The following is a 20614-nucleotide window of genomic DNA, read 5'->3' on the forward strand; positions in this document are numbered from 1 at the left end:
ATCTACAAGAAGGTCCAAAAAAGAACTGGATAATTTAATGCAGGAAAGATCAATCAATGGCATTTCACCAGAATGGAAAGGGCAAGTGTCCCTAGCTGATGTATATCTGAAGCTGGGAATGGAGGGAGCACGTAATAACTGTCTGTCCTGAGGATTCCCTCCGGACAATGAAATTGGCTGCTGTTGTGAGACAGGATCCTGGGCCAGTTGGACAATTGGCATGTCCCAGTCTGGCTGCTTTGATGTTCTATTTGGCTGTTCTTGTCCCCTCTGGGCAAGGGAGAATGGACCCCCCCTCATCCTGAAGTGGACAGAAAATGGCCTGCGAAAGGCTAGTGTAGGTGACTTGTTTCATGTGTCCCTGATGGTCTAGTGGTTAGGATCCAGCACTCTCACTGCTGTGGCCTGGGTTCAATTCCCAGTCAGGGAATCCAGCTGCAACTTTCTGAAAACATGTCCCTAGAAAATCATCTTGCCACATGTTACAACAGCTGAGACCTAGCATGGGGCTACCTCTAACCCCTCACCCTTGGCTGGGCTCTGCCTGGACTCAGGCCTCCCCTGTGCCAGCCTAAGGGCACTGGAGAGGACAGGGCAGCTCCAGGGGCAGAGTCTTCTTTTCTGCAGTAGTTCAAACCCAGCCCCTTGGTTCCAACTAACTAACATTACTCCTCATTTTTTGCCCTCTGTGCCTCCCTCCCAACCTCAACATACCCCAACACATCCCCTTCCCTCTCCCCCTCCCTCTCCCCTTGCTGGTAACACAAACAGGACTTTTCCCTGTTGAAAGAACAAACTCTCTGGTATTTATGTGGGGAATGTAGAACTGGGAAGGGGCTGGGGAAAGGACCTGGGAGGGGGGTGGAGGCTGGGAGGAAGGGCTAAGGCTGGCACCTTCCTCTGGTGGTCCCACTGCCTCACATCAGGGGCCTCAGCAGCGCTGGGGGGGGGGGTGGTTCCAGGGGGAGAAGCTGGTTCAGAGGAACTTGAGCTGCTGGGCCACTGAAGCAGGCCCCCAGCAGCAGCCTCTGTGCAGGGCTCACAGCTCCAGGCCTCCCAGTCATATTGAGTCTCCCCGTGTGGCTTGGGCTCCAGACCCTGCCCCCCAGCTGGTGCCTTGAGGTAGCCACTGCAGCAGCAGGAATTTGGGCATCAGTTCCCCTGTGTTGGGGACAGGAAGCCAGGCCCAGGCCCTTTTAGCCACTGGGGCTGTACAGGCTGAGTCTTCCCTTACCAGATCTCTGCCCTGCTTCCTGCAAAGCTCTCAGCCTTTTGCTTCTTTCTGCTTCCCTGTCTATAGCAGGCAGCTAAAGGAAGGAAAGTCAGCAAACCAAACACCCCTGTAGCCAGCATGGGGCTTGAACCCATGACCTTGGTGTTATTAGCACCATGCTCTAACCAGCTGAGCTAGCCAGCCTACAAAAGTACAGCTCACCAGTGCCCCTTTCAAGAAAGACGCCTCAGGCAGCTGCAGGGACGTCTCTGTAGCTGCCAATGGCTCTTCTCTGACAGGGTCACTAGCGACTCACTGTGACGTGGGCTGGCTAGTCCAGCTGGTTTGAGGGTTGGTCAAGGTGGCTGGTGGCCGGCAGACCCAGGGCAAAGAGGCAGCCAGAATCTCTTGCTGCCAGCACCTTGCCTCCCAGCTTCTTCCCTGCCAGCAGCAGCAGAGTCCTGAGCGCTGCCCTTGACACCATGGGACCAATCTCCCCTCACTCAACTGGGCCAAGCTGGTGCCCAGTTCATGCCCACTGGGACCTGTTTTACTTGGGTTCCTTCCACCCAGAGCCCCCTTCTTCTCCTGGGCTGCAAGGAGCATCACTGGGATACTCTCATATCCCAGCACAGGGCCATCTCTCCAGTGACAGGAGACGGGGCTGGTTTCAGGATTTCTTTTAGCGCAGCAGCAAGCAAGAGGAGATGGAGGAAAATCAACCCCATTTGCAAGCTTTGTGTGACAGGAGGGGTGTGAGCTGGGGAGCCTGCACCCCCAGAAGGGCATTTGGGTGCACCCAGGGGCAGCAAGAATTCAGTCCCTCAGGCGAGTGCATTGGGGACAATGTGTGAGCCCTTCCATGAGCATTTTCTGCTCCCACTGGGGAAGGCAGCTGGGCAGGACCAGCCTGCAGCCCACGTCCCTTTCAGCCCCAGGTGAAGGAGGTAACAGAGAGGGGAGGAAAGTCCATGGCCAGAGCCTCCTCCCAGCAGTCTGGCCCTGCACAGAGTCTGTGCATGATGGAGCCTGTCCCAGCAGGGCTCTGGCCTGTTCTCTGCAAAGTGCTCAGCTGGTTCATTTTTTTGCAGGCCCATTGTATGTGTCCCTGGTGGCTTCATTTACAATTTTCAGTCTTTACATTTGCATCCCTTTTTGGAAAAGAGGGTGCAAGTGTAAACATACCCTACATAGCGAGAGTTGGCCTCCGTCAGTTGAGCCTGCCTGTGTCCCTACTTCAGGAACCCAAAGGGAGCAAAGAGCAGAAGTACTGGAAACTGGTGGGTACCCTCTGAATTTGATTTAGTGAGTCTTAGCTGGACTTGCTAAATCAAACTCCGGAAGATTGAAAGATAGTGGCCATTCCTCCCCCACTGGGTGTGATACTTGTTCTTCTGCACAGCATAGCCCAGGTAGACCAAGGACTTTCAGATCACACCCTTGCTGAATTGATGGGAATAGAAACCAGACACAGCAGATTTGAACTTGTTTCAGTTGAGATGGGTTTGCCTGGTTTATGCGCATTGACACAGAAACACATTAGGGCTACGTCTACACTGGCACCCTTTTCCAGAAATGCTTAAAATGGAACAGTTTTCCGTTATAAGGATTTCCGGAAAAAGCGCGTCTACATTGGCAGGATGCTTTTCCAGAAAAGCACTTTTTCAGGAACAGCGTCCGTGGCCAATGTAGACGCGCTTTTCCGGAAAAAAGCCCCGATCGTCATTTTTGCAATCGGGGCTTTTTTGCGGAAAAGACTGTCTACACTGGCCATTTTCCGGAACAGTTTTTCCGGAAAACGACTTTTGCCCGAACAGGAGCAGCATAGTTTTTCTGGAAAAACACTGACAATTTTACAGTAGATCGTCATTGCTTTTCTGGAAAAGCAAGCGGCCAATGTGAACAGCTGGCAAGTTATTCTGGAAAAGCGGCTGCTTTTCCAGAATAAATGACCCAGCGTAGACACAGCCCAGGGGTTTGTAGTAATCTCTGCACATCAGAAATGCAGAGTGAGATGCAACTGGAGATGCAAAGGTTTCAAATAAGTTGATCAACCTTTCAGGGGGCACTTGGAGTTGAAACAGGGACCCTTTTGCCTATAGTTAAACACTTTACCACTGAGCTACACCCCCATTACACTTGCTTGTTTGCATCCAGTGTTAGGAAATTAGCCGCTGGCAGCACTGTCTGCAAGAGCAGGTGGTGCCTTGCACACATGGCGGGGGGAGGACGGCCCTCTATGGGGTCACACATGTGTGGTATCCCCCCACCTACAATCAGCATGACACGTCACGATAGCGCATCATCCCCTGTGCTCCCGCCTGCCCTGTGTGTGTTGCAACCTCACAACACTCACCTGATGTTCCCTCCCCGGTGCCCGAGGACATTTGGGAGGCCTCCTCCATCTGGGGGACCGGTTCCAGGGTGAGGGTCACGACGTTCCTGGAATCCTCCTTCTCCTCATCCTGGAGCTGCTGGTCATCTGGGTTGTCATCCTGAAGCTGCAGCTGCTCCTGCCCAGGTGTCTCCATCCCAGACTCTGCAACTGTCCCTGGAGACGGGGTTCCCCAACCCCCAGGACTTGGTCCAATTCCTCACAGTATGCACAGTGCTGCGATGCTTCCCCAGTGCGGGAACTGCGCTCACAGGTCCTCACATACCCCTGCCGCAATTCCTTGACTTTGGCTCTGACTTGGTCTGGGGTGGGGGGAGGTGGTCTTTCTTTGCAAGGCCGTCAACCATTCAGCAATAAATATCTGCATTCCTCCGCCTGGACTGCAGGGCCTGCAGAGACTCCTCCTTGGACCACAGCTTTATCTCCAGCCCCTACCATGAGAGTGCCCGGCACTTGCTGCCACTTGCTTGCTCCTGCGATGTATCCCTGGAAGGGCCAGAGGGGTCTCTGGGGGCTTGTGCCTGTGACATGGCTCTCCAAGAGGCTGGAAGCGCTCGATCTTAGCCGACTGGATAGTGAAATTATACTAAAATAATTGGTTAAGGTAGAACTAAGCGGTACTTGAATTTCTCTTTATAAACTGGGGTCCAAGAAGGAGACCAGCAAGAAGAAGGAAAAGGGGAGAAGAGAAGAGGAAGGAAAAGGGAAAGGAAGACCAAGAAGGAGGAGGGAAGACCTTGAAGCAGAACTCACCTCCAAGACAGCCTAAGAGCAGAACAGCCGGGACTCCTCTGCACAGCTGTTGCAATGGTTTGCTGTGTGAACTCTGTGGCAGGTGGTATTAGGGCTGTGCACTGGGATTATTTACCAGTTTCCCTGAATCCTTTTTTTCCCAGTGCTGTGATGGCCGAGTGGTTAAGGTGTTGGACTTGAAATCCAATAGGGTTTCCCTGCGCAGGTTCAAATCCTGCTCCCAGTGAGGTCTGTGTTTTGCCCACACCTCTTCCTTGGGCAGCAAGGGCCTCTGTGAGTTACCAGCAGTGGGGCTGTTACTGTTGGCATCTGGACTGGATTAAGGGTTGAGCTAGTGGGGCAGCTGCCATCAGGCACTACCTGCCTGGCTCCTGGCAGGCTGCAGTTCCCTGGGGCTGCATTAACCTCCACAGCACCTGTCAGCAGTGCCCTTCCCCATGCAGCTGTGGGGCTCTGCATGGCCTGCCCCAGGGGACCCTGGGTTGCACGCCAGCGGTGGTGGCAGGGCAAGGCTGTGCAGCACAAGAGCATCCTGCCACCACAAGCTCCATGCATGGAGGGGGAGGGGCTGTATATGCACTGTGCACCCAGGGTGGAGCCGCACATGCACCATGAGCCGGGGGCAGTGCCACATGCCCGGAGCACTAGAATGGCTCAGACTGGCTGTGATCAGCATCTAACTAATTGCACCATTAGGCCATGTCTTCACTCAGGTGGAGGTTTCTGCTGCAATCCATCTCCCAGAGTTTTATTTAGCAAGTCTAGATAAGACTCGCTAAATCAAACTCAGAGGGCACCTGCACCAGCTCTTTGCTGCCATCCTACTTCCACTGTTAGGACACCAGCAAATGGTAAAACCAACTCCAGATATGTGTTGGGATATGGTGGAAAGAAGAGACACATTGGCCTCACCACAAGGCACCACTGGAAGTTGAACCCAGGATCTTGTGCTTACAAGGCAGCTGCTTTAGCCAACTAAGCCATGGTGCCCTTCTTCAAAACAACCCTCAAACTGTTCTACTTTATGGTTCCAGAGAACATGTTCCCATTCCAAAGTGCAGCCGTTCACCGTTCCCCTCTAGCTCCTGCCGTGTCTTGAGGTCTGCGCAGCCTAAGACATTAGATTGGCAGCTGGAACCCAAAACCTTTTTGGCAATTGTAGCCCCATGCCCCAAAGGGACAGACGCAAGGCAGCCGCCTGGTCCTAAGGCCTGGCCTGCAGCCAGGGGGAGGAAGAAGAATCTCTCCTTTCAGCCAGAGTCAACTCAGCAGCCCAGCTAGCTCAGTTGGTTAGAGCCTGGTGCTAATAATACCAAGGTCATGGGTTCAAGCCCATGCTGACTACAGAGGTGTTTGGGGAGGGATAGCTCAGTGGTTTGAGCATTGGCCTGCTAAACCCAGGGGTGTGAGTTCAATCCTTACAGAGGCCTTTTAGAGCAAAAAAATTCATCAGGGGTGGTACTTGGTCCTGCTGAGAAATCAGGGGACTGGACTTGATGACCTTTCAAGGTCCCTTCCAGTTCTGCAAGATTTTTTTTTTTTTAAAAAAGGCAACCTAAGGGCCTTTGCTGATCCCCAGCCACAGGCCTCTGGCCTCTGCTCTGCCAGCTGAGCTTTGGAAGGGGGCCTGGGGCAAGCTGCTTTGCCCAGGTGGCCCTTGGGTGAGTGTTGGGGCAGGAGAACCCAGCAACACAGGGGGCTCTAATGGGCGCTTCACCTGCAGAAGGACCCTTGAGTGACACCAGGCAGAAACCCAGTGTCTTGCTGCCCCTTCTCCTGCCTGGGCCTGGCCTCCCTCCCCTTCTCGGCACCACAGAAAGCCCCTTGGCAGAAGCCAGAGGCCTCAGGCCTGTCCCCTCTGAGGGGCTTGTGCCTCGGCCTCCTCTGCCCTTGGTGCCGGCTCTCCCGGCTGCCCCTGAGCGCTGCTGGCCAAAGGAGGCAGCAAGGCAGGAGAGGGGAGGAGCAAGTCCCGCTGAGGCCGACAGCTCGGGCTCAAGCCTCCAGCCCCAGCACAAAACCTTCAGCCGGGCCCGTGTGGCTCCCTCCTGCCCCCGCACACGCTCACAGGGGGAAACGTGCCCCATGTTCCATCCCCGCGCCAGGCCTGGGCGACGGGCTCAGCCCTCCAGCAGCCCACAGGGCCTGTGAGGGACGGACTGAGAGCAGGGCCCCACGGACACCCCCCGTCCTGCCCCACTGGCCTGCGTGCGGCGCTGGCACAGGACAGGCAGGAACGGCAGCCGGGGAGAAAGCAGCTTGGACTGACGGGCGAGTCTCACTTGCTGACCAGACTCCCAGGCCCTGGGCTCTGGGGCCAGCCCCCCTGTGGGTCAGAGCCCCCCGGCCACAATGCTACTCCAGGGGGCCTGGTTCCAGGGGCACTTAATCCCGGGGCTGGGGGGCTGGAGGCCTTTGCCCTGGAGTCTCAGAGCTCCCCCAGTGTCGGCTGCCGCTGGCCTGAATGGTGCTGGATGCTCCTGCTCCCCTCCCAGCAGGCTGGCCCTGCGCAGGCTCTGTGCTCGCTGGAGCCTCCTCCTGCAGGTCCCGGCCTGCTCTCTGCAAAGCCTCAGCCTGGCTCCTTTCCTGCCCTCTGCTTGCGGGGCCCCTGGCAGCAGCTCCGGGCGAATCCGTGAGCCCCAGCATTGGGTGCAGCACTGCTGGGCCCCCGGAGCCCGGGCTTCAGCCAGGAGGGGGAATCTCCTGCAGGGCTGGTGGGATGTAGAAAGCTGCTCCCTGGGAACCTTTCCCACGGCAGCGCCCCCAGCCTGGCCAGCCCCTGCCCGGCCTGGCCCCCAGCCTGGCCCCCACCCCAGGGTGGGCAGCATTTGTGGGGGCAGATAGGAGAGGCCCTCCTTCCCTTCCCAGAGAGCAGACCCCCCGCCCCCACGGTGGCAGTGTGGGGATCTGGCCCAGGGCTGCTCTCAGCAGAGGGGGCTGTGATCCCAGCCTGGGGCCAGGGAAGCTGCTACCAGCTCATGCGGGGCGGGGGGAGCCACCCCAGAGAGGGTGGGGAGGGGGATCAAGAGGGGTGGGGGCAGATAAGATGGGTGAAGGGGAACAGGGACGTGTGATGTGGGGCAGGAAGGGGAGGCAGGAGGTGCTGAAGGGAGGTTGGGGGGATCATGCCAGACGTGGGGTGGCTGGGAGTAGGGGTGCAATGGAGGGAAACTTGGGGGGGTCACAGGAAGGGAAAGGGGGCAGAGGAGGTTGGGAGGAGACTGGGGGAGCAAGAGCAGCCTGGCTGGGGGAGGGGGAGACACAGGGCAGGGCTTGTACAGAAGGAGAGGGGGGAGATTCAACGGCAACTCCCCCACCCCCATCGGGCAGGAGGGGGGGCAGAGGTGCCTGGTGGTGGCACTTGGGGGCACCAACTCCTCTGCCCCTGACAAAATTTCTGAAGTTTATAACCAGGGTGTCCCTAATGCCCCCTGCCTCTGTGGGTGCCTCTCCCTGCGCCCCTCCCTCTGCAGGCACCAGTCCCCCCGGGGGAGGAGCTGCCCCCTCCAGCAGCCTGAGGGGAATTTCTTCTGTGAATTTTTTTAAGTGTAGATACCTGCAAACACTGATCTGTAGGGACCGGCAACAGTTTATTTCCATATTTGCATATTTGTTATTTGCATAATGGATATGCAGATATGTAAATATGTTACCGGTCTGGGAAAAGTTTGTGAATGGGTTTGGCTGTCCATGGTATAAAAAAAGGTTAGTAAACACTGGCCTGATCCATGGGGGGTGGCCAAATGCAAGGCAGGGAAAACACTAGGGCTCTGTCTACACTCACGGATTCTTGCATGAGAAATATGCAAATGAGGCTAAGCATGGAATATCGCTGAGCCTCATTTGCATGCCTAATGAGCTGCAATTTTTGCAAAAGAGGCTCTTGCTCCAGAAGGAGCTGTCTACACTGCCCCTTCTTGCACAAGGAAAACTCCCTCTCGTGCAATGCCACTACGACGATTATTTTCAGGAATAGTGACATTGCACAAGAGGGGTTTTCTTGTGCAAGAAGGGGCAGTGTAGACAGCTCCTTCTGGAGCAAGAGCCTCTTCTGCAAAAATGGTGGCTCGTTAAGTATGTAAATGAAGCTCCATGATATTCCACACTTAGGCTTATTTGCATATTTCTCGTGCAAGAAGCTGGGAGTGTAGACATAGCCCGGTGAAGGTGGGGGGGGGGGATTTTCCCCACCAGGCCTTTGTCCCACGGAATCCCTGGGGACGTTGGGTTTTGTCTCGTTTGGTTTCCCTTTTCCCTGCTTCCCTCCTCACTGGGGGGGAGGGGGCGGCTCTCTCACCCTTTCGGTGGGAAGCCCTGGCGCAGGGATGGGCCGGGAAGATGCTCTGAGAGTGAGTCCCTGGGCTATTTGGGGGAGAGAACTTGCACACGTCTAGCCTTTCCTCTTTCACCAGGATGGCCAAGTGGTTAAGGTGTTGGACTTAAGATCCAGTAGATGTTTGTCTGTGTGGGTTCAAACCCCACTCCTGGTAGCTTCCTCTTTTGGACAGACATCCATCTGGATGGTGATTTGCCCTGCTATGAGGGCAGAGGACTGGACTTCCTTTCTGAAGGTCCCTTTGGCTATGTTTGGCGGCATCTTGCCATGTGCTTTTGTGCAAGAGGATCCATGGCAGTGTGGATGCTCTCCTGTGCAAGAAAGCTCCGATGGCCATTTTAGCTATAGGGCAAGAAACCCTTGTCCTGCACCCACGTTACCCTCTTGCGCAAGAGGACTTACACCTGTTAGAAAAGAGCGGTGAGGAGTGGTGTGAGGGTGTTGCTAGCAGCAGTGAGTACTGGGAGGTGTCCCGTCACCTGGGCTCCGTGTAGGGCTGCCAGATGGTTTCTACAAAAATACCAGAGACACTTGACATGACATCACAATCGACATTATTGTTATTTAGAAACTACCGGACATTTCTATTTCTATTTTCTCAGTTTGTTTCCTGAACAGGAAGCTCAAATACTGGACCGTCTAGTTAAAAACTGGACACCTGGCAACCCAGCTCCATGTCAGCAGGGACACGCAGTCGAACACCTCCCCCCATATGCTGGCCCAGCCTTCTGCCTGCTGGTGGGGCTGCCTCCCCCCACATCAGTGGGGTCTCCTGCCCCTGTGCTGCTGCAGCAACTGCCAGTCTGCCCGCACCCAGGCCTGGCAGCCATGTCTTCTGGGGGCAAGAGCAGGGAGAACGGCGCCTTCCTAGCCCAGCATGGCCCCCTCATCCCATCGCTGAGGGAACTTTCCCCCAATGCCAGCCCCATGCTCAAGGGCTTTGTAAAAGGGCCAGGCCAAAGTAGCTCCCCCCTGGCTCCTACTGAGCCTCTGCCCTGTCACCAGACAGACCCTGCTCTGCTCCAGCCCCCTGGCTCTGTCTGAGTCACTCCCAGAGTTGGTGGGACTAGACAGCTGCTGTCCTATGGGATGTGGCATTTCTTGGGGAACCATTTCTCATGGGGAAAAAAAGCAAGCCAAAGCTTCCAATCAACCCTCAGAAGGTCACAGTTCTATACCCCAGGTGGGACTTGAACCCACAACCCCTGGCTCCGGAGGCCAGTGCCTTGTCCATTAGGCCACTAGGGCCAGACAAGAAACAGGGAGATGGGACAGAAATTCTCTGTCCCAAAGGCTCACCCCTCACATTGGCTGGGCAGACACGTCCCTCCTCTCTACCCCAGCAGACTCGTCTGCAGCCCCTGGCAGGGAGGCAGCTGGGCAGGTCGCTGCAGGGCTGAGCCCGGGCTGGCAGCAGTGCAGGCTGGTCAGCCACAGCCCTGGGAGAGCAGCTGGGGGGCTCGGCTGGGGGGCGACGGGCCCGTGTGCTCTGCTGCTCACTGGCGAGCTGGCTGCCCAAGTGCCCACACAGACGCTTCTTCAATCCCCACCCCCCTCAGCCGCCCACCCCCAGTGTCATCCAGCACAGCCTGCCCCACCTCCCCCTACAGGGCTTCCACAGGGGCCTCTGTCCCAGGGGGAATGGGGAGTCCCCGCCCCAGGAACCCACCCATCCTCCTGTTACTCCCAAGAGCAGAGGATTCACCCGGCACAAGTAAGTGCCTCTGTCCCCTGACCCCGGCTGCTGGGTTCCCTCCTGTTTAGCTGCCTGGCCCCAGGTAAGGTCACATGAGACTGCTCATATCACCCCCTCAGCACGGAGCCCTGGGCAGCCGCCCTGCTCGCTCAGGTCTCAGGCTGGCAGGGCCTGCAGGGATACTGGGTTTGAATGACAAGGTGTTGGAGCAGCTATTAAAAGGCTTCTTCCTTGGCAGGGGCATTCTGCTTGTGGATTGGCTGTTTCTTGGATGACTGGTGCTTGCACATGCAGCTGGGCTTTAGCAAATCAGAATGACGCAAGTCGTGAGTAACCCAGCGCCTCTGGAAATGGGAGTGGAGAAAAAGTACAATATTGTCTAAAAAAAATAAAATAACTTGAATAAAAATCAAAGTGTGACAAAAATAAATTACTTGAGTAAAGTACAAACACCCAAAAAAGGTCTTGAGTAGTGTGATCAAGTATTTCTACTTAGTTATTTTCCACCTTTCCCCAGCAGTCAGGGGTTCCTGGCCCCTTGCTGGTCTGCAGACTGGCAGTTTGTTACCACTGACTTAGAGGAACCCCAGGATCTGCAGTTTCAGGAAGAAACAGCAGGAGATTTTGATTGGCTGCCAGGTGCTCCACATGCTAATCAGGAGGCGTGTTTCTGTAAACAGGGACACAGAGCATATTCTAATATGCAGATTTCTAAACCTGGTGGAGTGTGTTTGAATGGGACAAGCACTTTGCTGAGATTATTTCTGTTCTTTAGTTTTCTAAGTGTCGTGTGAAAACATTCCTCATGAGGAGAAAGTGAATGCACATGAGTGTGGGTGTGTAGCGAGTAGGGACCTGCTAAGACTGTACTTTCAGAGATTGTTTTTAAAGTTGGTAACTCAAAAAATGTAGTTGAAAGTGGTTGGTCTCGCTAGCTATGAGAGTGAGTCACAATGTTCTTTTCTGAGTATGAAGCAAGCAGATAGTGTTGTTTTAATGTAATTACTGTTTGCTGTTAATGATTGTTCCTTTTTTCCTGTTGGGAAGCTGGAGGCAGAGAACACAGGCTGAGTGGTTGGCTACTGTCAAAAAGTTCTAAATTAGTTTTGAAGTTGAAAGGAGCAGTGATTTCACTTTATCATCCTGTCCTGGCTTTTCTTGAGTTTCTGGTTTTACATGTGCTACTATGGTCCTGATCCTGATGTTTTCATGCTGTTCTCTCACCTGCTTTTGGGTCTTTTTCCATGTGCTTCTTACAGTGGGTTTAGCCAGCCCCTTGGATCTGCTTCATGCCTTGTCCCTCATCTGTTCCCTAGTGGCCCTGGGGGAGAGAGATACTAGCCACAGCCAGGAGTTAATTATCCCTTGGGGTAGTGTCTTTCTCCCATAACATGTAGCTAAGATATTTGTTAGTAACTGGCAGACGCCGCGGGGGCTCCCCCCTAAACAGGCGCCCACAAACTCAATATTGGTGCACAAGACAAAACTCACCTGCTCCTGGAACGGGAACACTGACGAGCAGTGAGGCCCCTCCCTGGCAGCACCCAGCAGTGAGAGCTGAGTGAAGGGGGAGGCAGGCCCAGGGGGAGAAGGCTCCATGACTGTGTCAGAGGGAGGCTCTGCCCTGGCCAGTGGGGAATCGTTGCCTCTCCAACGTGCCCAGGCCTGGTGGGTCATTTCCCCAGGTTACTGAGTGGGGGCTGGAGCCAGTTCTGGGTTGTCTCCTTCAACAACTAGCTGGGCTAGTGCTGAGTGCACCACAGAGCTTCCTGCAGGTGGGGAGGGAGAGGCTGGGAAGGGAACTCTAAGTAACCTGTTGGGTCACAGCTGCCATAACATCTTTCAGTGATGACAGAGCAATACTTGGTCGCTTTCCTGGAAAAAGTCAGAGCTCTTGCGCAAAAAGGCTGATTCCTCATAGAAAGAGGAATAACTCTTGCACAAAAAGCCCTCTCTTCTGATGAGCTGTAAATTTACTTGTGCAAAAACACGCTCATAGGCTGTGTCTAGACTGGCATGATTTTCCGGAAATGCTTTTAATGGAAAAGGTTTCCATTAAAACCATTTTCGGAACAGAGCATCTAGATTGGCATGGACACTTTTGCGCAAAAGTGTCCCTGGCCAATCTAGACGCGCTTTTGCTCAAAAAAGTCCCGATCGCCATTTTTGCGATCGGAGCTTTTTTGCAGAAAATAAATCTCATCTGTCTACACTGGCCCTTTTGCACAAAAGTTTTGCAGAAAAGGGACTTTTGCCCGAACGGGAGCATCATAGTATTTCCACAAAAAGCACTGATTTCTTACAGTAGGAAGTCAGTGCTTTTGCGGAAATTCAAGCGGCCAGTGTAGACAGCTGGCAAGGTTTTCTGGAAAAGCGGCTGCTTTCCGGAATAAGTGGCCAGTCTAGACACAGCCATAGTGCAGATGCTCCAAGGCCATGTCTACACTGCAGGCTTTTTGAACAAGAACACCTGTTCTTGCCCCAAAACTTGCAGAGCATCTACACTGCATGAGCGTTCTCTCCCCTGTGGCTACGTCTACACTGGCATGATTTTCCGCAAGAACTCTTTTGCGGAAGAGTTCTTCTGCAAAAACTCTTCCAGACAAGAGCACCTACACTGGCATGTACCTTTGCGCAAGAGATGTGTTTTTGCACAAGAGCATCCATGCCAGTGTAGACACTCTCTTGTGCAAGAAAGCTCTGATGGCCATTTTAATCATAGGGCTTTCTTGTGCAGGAAATTCATGGTCCTTGTCTATACTGGCCTCTTGCGCAAGAACAGTTGCACAAGAGGGCTTATTTCTGAGTGGGAGCATCATAGTTCTTGTGCAAGAAGCACTGATTTCACACATTAGAACGTCAGTGTTCTTGTGCAAGAACTCCCCACCAGTGTAGACAGGCAGCAAGTGTTGTACTTAAAAGAAGTACTAGGGATCTTTTTCAGAGGGATAAGGCAACATGCCACATTTACTGAACACACATAGAATAATCAATACTTATCATATGCATATGATATATATATATATGTGTGTCACTCCTGCACTCACACACACACAGGCTGGCTGTGTCTACGTTGGCACCCTTTTCTGGAAAAGGGATGCTAATGAGACCAGTGAATCTATGGCCCTGTCTGTACAGCAGGGACAGCAACACTCACAGGCCCACAGGAGGTGGCTGCTTTGGTGCGTCACTCCATGGCCCAGCAATGAGCCCCCAGGCTCCCCCTGTTCTCGGGGAGCCAGGTTTGCTGTGTGAATTCGGTGGGGGAGGTGATGTCAGGTCTGGGCACTGGGATTAGTTACCAGTTTCCCTGGCCCTGGGGCATTACTGAGCTCATAGGTGTGATGGCCGAGTGGTTAAGGTGTTGGACTCGAAATCCAATAGGGTTTCCCTGCGCAGGTTCAAATCCTGCTCACAGCGAGGCCTGTGTTTTGACCACACCCCTAAGCAGACAACAAGCTGCACAACCCTGAGCCACTCTCCCCATCCCCAGTCAAACCCTTTCTGCGCCTTTCCGAGAGAGACACGGGGCATGGTGCCTCGTTGTGGGTCCCTGAGCTCTAGGGAAACTCTCAGCTCCTGCAGCCTCTGCCCCTTGCCCAGCACCCCATGGCTCAGCCGTACCCCATGGTGCTGCCCTGCTCTAATGTGTGATAGGAGTTGAGTGAGAGGATGGAGCGTCTGGGCCTGCCCCCAAAGGTCCATCCATGAAGGGCAGAAATGCTGGGGATATGATGTGGGTCACTCCTCCAGAGGCACATAGCCCTCCCCCCCACCCCCGTGTTGGGAGCAAAGGGTCTAGAGAAGTATTGGGGGGGGGGGGGGGGTCTTGTTCCCTGCTCTTGCTCTGCCTTGGCCAAAGAATTGGTAACAGAATATTTGTCCAAGTTTATGTACAGAAAAAAACTGGCAAGCATATTTCTGTGGGGTGGTGGTTATTGTGTTTGCTTAATGTGCAAAAGGCTCCTGGTTCAAAGCCAAGCAGAAAGTGGGAACAGGGGGTTCTGCTGCTATTTGTGTCACCCCAAGTAAACACCTGGCTTCTTGGGATAAGCCCAACTCCCAGGCTGAGTAAACCAAGGAACAGCAGAAGCCCTGCCCTAGAAGGGGAGGGGCCAGTGTGTGGCCCAGACAGACAGCCCCAGGCTGGGAGAGCAGAGCTGCCCAACAGCTCTAGTGCTCCTCAGGCCCAGGGGGGCACATTGGTGCTAACAACAGACTCATGTGGTGCCAGGCCTATAGGGAGTGTTTCTAGTGGTGTGGTCTGATTTCCTGCAAGTGCAGCCCTAGGAGAATAGAGCCCCAGGCTGCAGCTCAGCTTCCCTCTTACCAGGAAACTTGTGACGACAGCTCTAAGCAAACTCACCAACTTGAAGTTATTAGCCCCTATTAGCACATGCCAAAAACTGAGACTGAACCAGGGACCTTTAAATCTTCAGTCTAATGCTCTCCCCACTGAGCTATTATGGCTGTTGTAAGCAGCCTGTCTGGCCTGTAATTCTCTGTCCAGGATGTTTGGCCGCATGTCGTCATGCCCTGCCCAGGAAGGCGAGACTGGCCTTTCCACAGCGCCCCTCCCCCACAGCCCAGAGCCAAGGTTCCCTCTAAGCCAGGCCTGGGCAATACAGGCCAGCGGGCTGGATCCAGCCCATGAAGCCACCCAACATGGCAGCAAGAAGCCTCAGGCAGATTCCCTGCTCGCCCTGCCCCCACGCACAGCTGAGAGAAGGGGCTGCTGGGCCCTTTGTGTCTCTCAGCTGCAGAGGAAAAGGCTTCATGCCTGGGCCCTGCTCCCAGCTTGTGTGTGGCCAATGGGAGCTGCCTGCTTGAAGCCCTGGCCAGTCCCCACAAGCTCTTATTCACCCAGGCGTGTGACCTGTGCCCCCTGCGCAGGGAAGGGGCTGCCTGAGAAATGTGCTTGGCTGCTGGGAGTGTCTCCCAGTCAGAGCCTGCCTCTGGCACCCCAGCCCCTCCCTTCCCTCAGCCCACTGGCCCTCCCTGTGATGGAAAAGGGCAAAGACTTGGCAGATTTCATTAAAACAGATGAGGGTGGTTTTTCGGACTGGGAATCAAACCCACGCCTCAGCAGCGAAAGTGCCAAATCCTAGCCACTAGACCATCAGGGACACATGAACATGGGTCTCTCCTTAACTACCCTTGCCTTTCACAGGCCACTTTCTGTCCCCTTCAGGACACGGGTCCATTTTCCATTGTCCAGAGGGGACAAGAACAGAAACCAAACAGAACATCAGAACAGCCAGACTGGGCCATGCCAGTTACCAAACTAGCCCAGGATCCTGTCTCACAACAGCAGCCAATTTCATTGCCCAGTGGGAATCCTCAGGACAGACAATAGTTCAGTGATCCCTCCTGTCGCCCATTCCCAGCTTCTAGAATACACCAGCTAGGGACACCTGCCCTGTCCATCCTGGTTCAATGCCATTGATTGACCTTCCCTGCATTAAATGATCCAGTTCTGTTTTGGATCAAATGTCTTGGGCTGCGCAGGCCTTGAGTCATGGCAAGAGCTGGAGGGGAATGGGGAACGGCTGCACTTTGGAATGGGAAGGGGGTGTCTGGGACCATAAAGTAGAACAGTTTCAAAGCCCTTTTCAAGGAGGGCACCATGGCTTAGATGGCCTCCCCTGGCCACCCATGAAACTGCTGGCTCAGGAAAAGGCTGATTGGGGAGGAGTGTTTGGAAGAAGGAAATCACAGGTGAGAAGCACCTGATGCCCACATACCCTGACTCTCCATGGATGCAGGAGCTGTAGAGGTTGCTCCCTCAGGCTCTCTGAGCACGGACACCCCCAGGGAATCACAAGGGCATGTGGTGCTGGCTCTCCTGTCTCAGCAATTGCAGTCAGAGCCCCGCCTTGCCAGTGCCAGTCACAGCAGCCTCTGCATTCAGTCCAGGCTTGCCAGTGCCAGCAGCTTCTGCAGGGGCTCTAGGCTTGTGATTTCCTTCTTCCCAATACCCCTCTCAAATCAGCCTTTTCCTGAACCAGCAGTTACATGGGTGGCCAGGGGAGGCCTCTTCTGTGTCCCAGAAGGGCATAAGTAAATGTGAGCAAAGGTTACAACAAGGCACCACTGGGACTCGAACCCAGGATCTCCTGTTTATGAGGCAGGTGCTTTAGCCAGCCAAGCCATGGTGCCCTCCTCCAAAGTTGCTTTAAAATGGCTCTTTATGTTTCCAGACAACACTTTTGACTCCCAAAGTGCAGCCATTCCCCATTTCCCTCCAGCCATCGAGCCCAGGCGGTGTCTGACCCCTGGGCACAGAAAGCTACAGCTCAGTGGGCAGGGGACTTTGGCTTCCTTGCCCATGGGATGCTGTTGCAGGGAGGGCTGCTCAGCAGGGACGGGGTTCACCTGTCGAAGAAGGGAAGAGTATTTGGGTGCCGACTGGCTAACCTAGTGAGGAGGCTTTAAACTAGGTTTGATGGGGGCAGGTGCCCAAAGCCCACAGGTAAGTGAACAACATGGACACCTGGGGGATGGGCCAGAAATGGGAGGGAGCAGGTGCTGTAACTGCAGAGATAAAGGAGGGACAAGGGACCACTGGGAAGCAAAATCTAATCTGTGTCTTAGATGCTGGTACAGACACACAGGACTATGGGTAATGAGCAGGAAGAAGTTGGTATCACAAGGACGTGGTGGGATAATACACTTTATTGATATATTGGCACAGAAGGGTAGAGCTTGCTCGGGAAGGACTGGCAGGAAATAGGGAGGAGGAGTTTCCTTCGATATGAAACATGCGAACACTTGGCCTGAGGCGGAGATGGATACAGGAGACTTGTCAGGAGTCTCTGGGTGAGGTTAAAGGGGTAAAACCCCAGGGTGAGGTCACACTAGGCGTCTATTCCAGACACCTCCCCAGGCAGAAGAGGTGCCTGAGGCTTTTTAAACAATTAACAAAATCATCCAAAGTGCAGCTGGTTTCACACACACAGCCTCACCCACAGCTGGGAGGCAGTTTGCAGGGAGCTGAAAAGAAACAGAAGAGGGGAAACTGGAGCCTGGCAGAACCAAGTCTTGGGATTCTTCTGTGTCCAGATGTGCTAAGCAGCTGGCAGCCAAGCTCCCAAGTGCTGGTCTGTTCCCACACTCCCCAGGCAGGTGAATTCAGCATCACATACAACTGGGACGCAGTTTGCAGTGAATTGAAAAGAAACTGGCTGGTAGAACCAAGGCTCAGGATACTTCTGTGTCCAGATGTGCAAACAGCTGGCAGCCAAGTGCTGCTTTGTTCCTGCCCTCCCCAGGCAAGTGAATCCCCTCCTCTGGGTGTTACAGGCAGGACTTTCCTGTCTGGCTTTTAGCCAGGGAACTTTTCTATGCCTGGCAAACGTGACACCCACTGCACTGCAGAAACCAGTCCCCTGCCTTTTGCAAAGACGCCCCTAGAAGCACTTAGCCCCCTTGTTGTCTCTGCCTGTAAAACAAGGAAAAAGCAAATATCTATCACTGGAGAACGTGGGTGTTGATCCCACTGCCTCTCACATGCAAAGCAAGCGCTCTACCACTTGAGCTAATTCCCCACTTTTTATGGAAAAGGGATGAAATCTAGACACAGCCATTGTGTAGACACGGCCTTGGGGTGTCACTAAACTAGCCCCAAGACACATTCCTTGCTTGGACCAGTCACAGTCCTACCTGAGACGTGTGTGACTCAAAAGCCTCCTGTTCCCTGCCCAGTTCCCAACACTGGCTGCAGACCCAGCGATATTTGGTGCCTTGGCTGCTGTCCCTGCTGGCAGGGAGCTGTCCCGCACCTGCAGTTCATCCGCCTCCTGGAGAGGCAGCAGCTCTGTGAGGGGGAGAAGCCGGGGCATTTCCCTGCATGTATAAAAACCATCACTGCCGGCCCAGGCTGGGCCAGTGCGCTGGCATCCCTCATGTCTGGAGCATCCGCCAGGGAAAAACTGAAACTGTATCCTGCCAGGTGGGACTCTGATCCGCTATAGGGCTTGGGGTCCCTCCAAGCCTCCCCAGCAGGAAATACCGGACCAGAGGTTGCTCCACTCCTCCCCAGGAGGAACTATGGGGCCAGGGGACCCTCCACCCCCCAGCAGGAGCCAATGGGCGCCATGGGTGCTCACACACACACAGGTGCCCTCAATATTGGTACCAGGGCAAAACTCGCTCTGCTCCTGCAACGGGAACAGTGACTAGCAGTGAGGCCCCTCCCTGGCAGCACTGTGTCAGACGGTTTCTTCTTGGCCTGGTGCCTCCTGAATGCTGGGAGCAGCTGCCTGGTCCGGGAGTTTGAGGGGCTGCAGTTCCCTGGAGAGAGGGGCCGGGGCCAGTGGCTGCAGGAAAACCCTTCTGCTGTGTCTGTGGCTGAGTGGCACAAAGGAAGATACAAGATCCCTGGGGGGGGGGGGGGGTGTCTTTGCTGGATGAACGTGCCTGAGGAAAGAAGCCGGAAGCGCAACAGACACACAAAAGGGGACGAGGGACAGTTTGAGTCACACACACGGCAGGTGTCACAGCTCAGCCAGGGACCTTATCCACTCTCAGAGCTTCACAGCTTCTCCACCCCCCAAACCCCACCAGGCAAACCAAGTAACTAGCCCCCCACTGCTCTGGAGTCTCTGCCTCTCATGGGCCTTCTCATCCTCAGGCTCCACTTTGTCTCCAGACAGACCCTGCTCTGCTACAGCCACCTCCCTCTGGCTGTCACTCCTGGGCCTTCTAGGGCAAAATTTGCTGTTTCATTATGATGCCTGGGCTTTTAGCCCTCAGATCTGCTCCTTGTGAACACTCCACCTCTTGTTCTCAGGGAAGCGCCTAATTTCCTCACCAGCCCCTTGAGATTTGTAGCTCAAAGCTGGAGCTGCTGTGGAAGGAGGTGAAGTTACAGAAGCTGACGGGGGACAATCAGCAGGCGGAGGGTTATTTTTTCTCCTCCCTGGGCTGATGTGGCTAGAACTGAGGAGAAGAAAATCCTCTTCCCTTCTCCTCAGAAGATGGAAATTGCAGTTGGTTCTCTCTCTGGTTCTACTAAAGCTGGACCCCAGGAGTAGACTTTTTCTTTCTAAAACCCTGGTGAAAACTGAGAGCCAATTGCTCCCAGGCTGAGAATGTGAGTTAAGGAAGGGCACTGCCCAGCATGGGGCTTAAACCCATGACCCTGAGATTAAGAGTCTCATGCTCTCCCAACTGAGCTAGCCAGGCTGCATAGGAAAAGTTTCCTAATATCCCATCTCAGAGTAACAGGAGCCAAGTGTTCTCCACTGCCTGACTCAAGGCTCTTTCTTGCCCCTAATATGGGGTTCTGGTCTGTGGAGAGGTTTGAACTCAATCCCCTCTCCCGACACACCCACTTCTTTCCCCACAAGGAACGGCCCCATTTCCATCTCTCCAGGGACAGGAGAAGGGCTCTGGCCTGTTCTCTGAAAAATGCTCAGCCTGTTTCATTTTCTGCAGGAACGAGTGGGATCCATGGGCCCTGTTCCCCTGTGAGAGGTGTGTGTCCTCTTCCCCCCTTTCCACAGACACAGCAGGCCAGGAGGCTATGAGCCTCCAGAGGCCCCTTCCTACTTGTCCTCCCACAAAGCTGGGGTGAAAAGCTGCTAGACCCCAGCCCTCCTGGGCCAAGCCATGGCAGAGGTAGCAGGATTCACTCCCATCTCCTCCTGCCTGTGCCCTCGTGCTGAGGGGCCGGCCCCTTTCCTGCTGCCCCAACTCTTATTCCCACAATGCACTTTGTGCAGGGGCCATTGGTCTTTGTGCCAAGGTGCGTGGCTGGGAGTCAGGACTCAGGACCCTTCCTAAAATATACAAATCCCCCGTCCCCCCCAGGGGCCAGTTGAGTGACTTGCCCTGCATATGTGACAGCATCAGACCCCTCCCACCCGCCTGCTCAGTGTGCAGACCAAGCCCAAGGGTAGCATCTGGGTTGTGTGTTACACAAAAGCCTCTTGTTCCCTGCCCAGGTCCCAACACTGGCTGCTAATGCTAACTTCCATGGGGGTGTAGCTCAGTGGTAGAGTCTTTGACTACAGATCAACTGGTCCTTATCTCAACTCCAAGTGCCCCCTTGGAAAAAATTCCTTCTAGTGTAAACATTTTCCTTTCCAGTTAATGCAGAGCTACTCAACTTTGGGATCCCTGGCAGCCATAATCAATAGCATTTAACCAGGATGGACAGGGCAGGTGTCCCCAGCTGGTGTATTCTAGAAGCTGGGAATGGGTGACAGGAGGGATCATTTA

General features: G+C 54.4%; 9 non-coding genes across 9 annotated transcripts; 5 read left to right on the top strand and 4 right to left on the bottom strand.

The window, feature by feature from the left end:
- Positions 1-358: 358 nt before the first annotated feature.
- TRNAE-CUC (transfer RNA glutamic acid (anticodon CUC)) lies at positions 359-430 on the top strand. The gene has a single exon. It is a non-coding gene; the product is annotated as a tRNA-Glu (tRNA).
- Positions 431-1343: 913 nt separating this feature from the next.
- On the bottom strand, positions 1344-1417 carry TRNAI-AAU (transfer RNA isoleucine (anticodon AAU)). The gene has a single exon. It is a non-coding gene; the product is annotated as a tRNA-Ile (tRNA).
- A 3088-nt stretch (positions 1418-4505) lies between these two features.
- Positions 4506-4587, top strand: TRNAS-UGA (transfer RNA serine (anticodon UGA)). Its single transcript has one exon. It is a non-coding gene; the product is annotated as a tRNA-Ser (tRNA).
- A 4178-nt stretch (positions 4588-8765) lies between these two features.
- Positions 8766-8848, top strand: TRNAL-UAA (transfer RNA leucine (anticodon UAA)). The gene has a single exon. It is a non-coding gene; the product is annotated as a tRNA-Leu (tRNA).
- Positions 8849-9869: 1021 nt separating this feature from the next.
- Positions 9870-9942, bottom strand: TRNAR-CCG (transfer RNA arginine (anticodon CCG)). The gene has a single exon. It is a non-coding gene; the product is annotated as a tRNA-Arg (tRNA).
- A 1308-nt stretch (positions 9943-11250) lies between these two features.
- LOC142820570 (small nucleolar RNA U3) lies at positions 11251-11466 on the top strand. Its single transcript, XR_012897797.1, has one exon. It is a non-coding gene; the product is annotated as a small nucleolar RNA U3 (small nucleolar RNA).
- Positions 11467-13728: 2262 nt separating this feature from the next.
- Positions 13729-13810, top strand: TRNAS-CGA (transfer RNA serine (anticodon CGA)). The gene has a single exon. It is a non-coding gene; the product is annotated as a tRNA-Ser (tRNA).
- Positions 13811-16475: 2665 nt separating this feature from the next.
- On the bottom strand, positions 16476-16549 carry TRNAM-CAU (transfer RNA methionine (anticodon CAU)). The gene has a single exon. It is a non-coding gene; the product is annotated as a tRNA-Met (tRNA).
- A 2954-nt stretch (positions 16550-19503) lies between these two features.
- TRNAK-CUU (transfer RNA lysine (anticodon CUU)) lies at positions 19504-19576 on the bottom strand. Its single transcript has one exon. It is a non-coding gene; the product is annotated as a tRNA-Lys (tRNA).
- Between the last annotated feature and the right edge of the window lie 1038 nt (positions 19577-20614).

This window comes from Pelodiscus sinensis, chromosome 26, assembly GCF_049634645.1.
Source record: "Pelodiscus sinensis isolate JC-2024 chromosome 26, ASM4963464v1, whole genome shotgun sequence".
Classification (NCBI taxonomy): Eukaryota; Metazoa; Chordata; order Testudines; family Trionychidae; genus Pelodiscus; species Pelodiscus sinensis.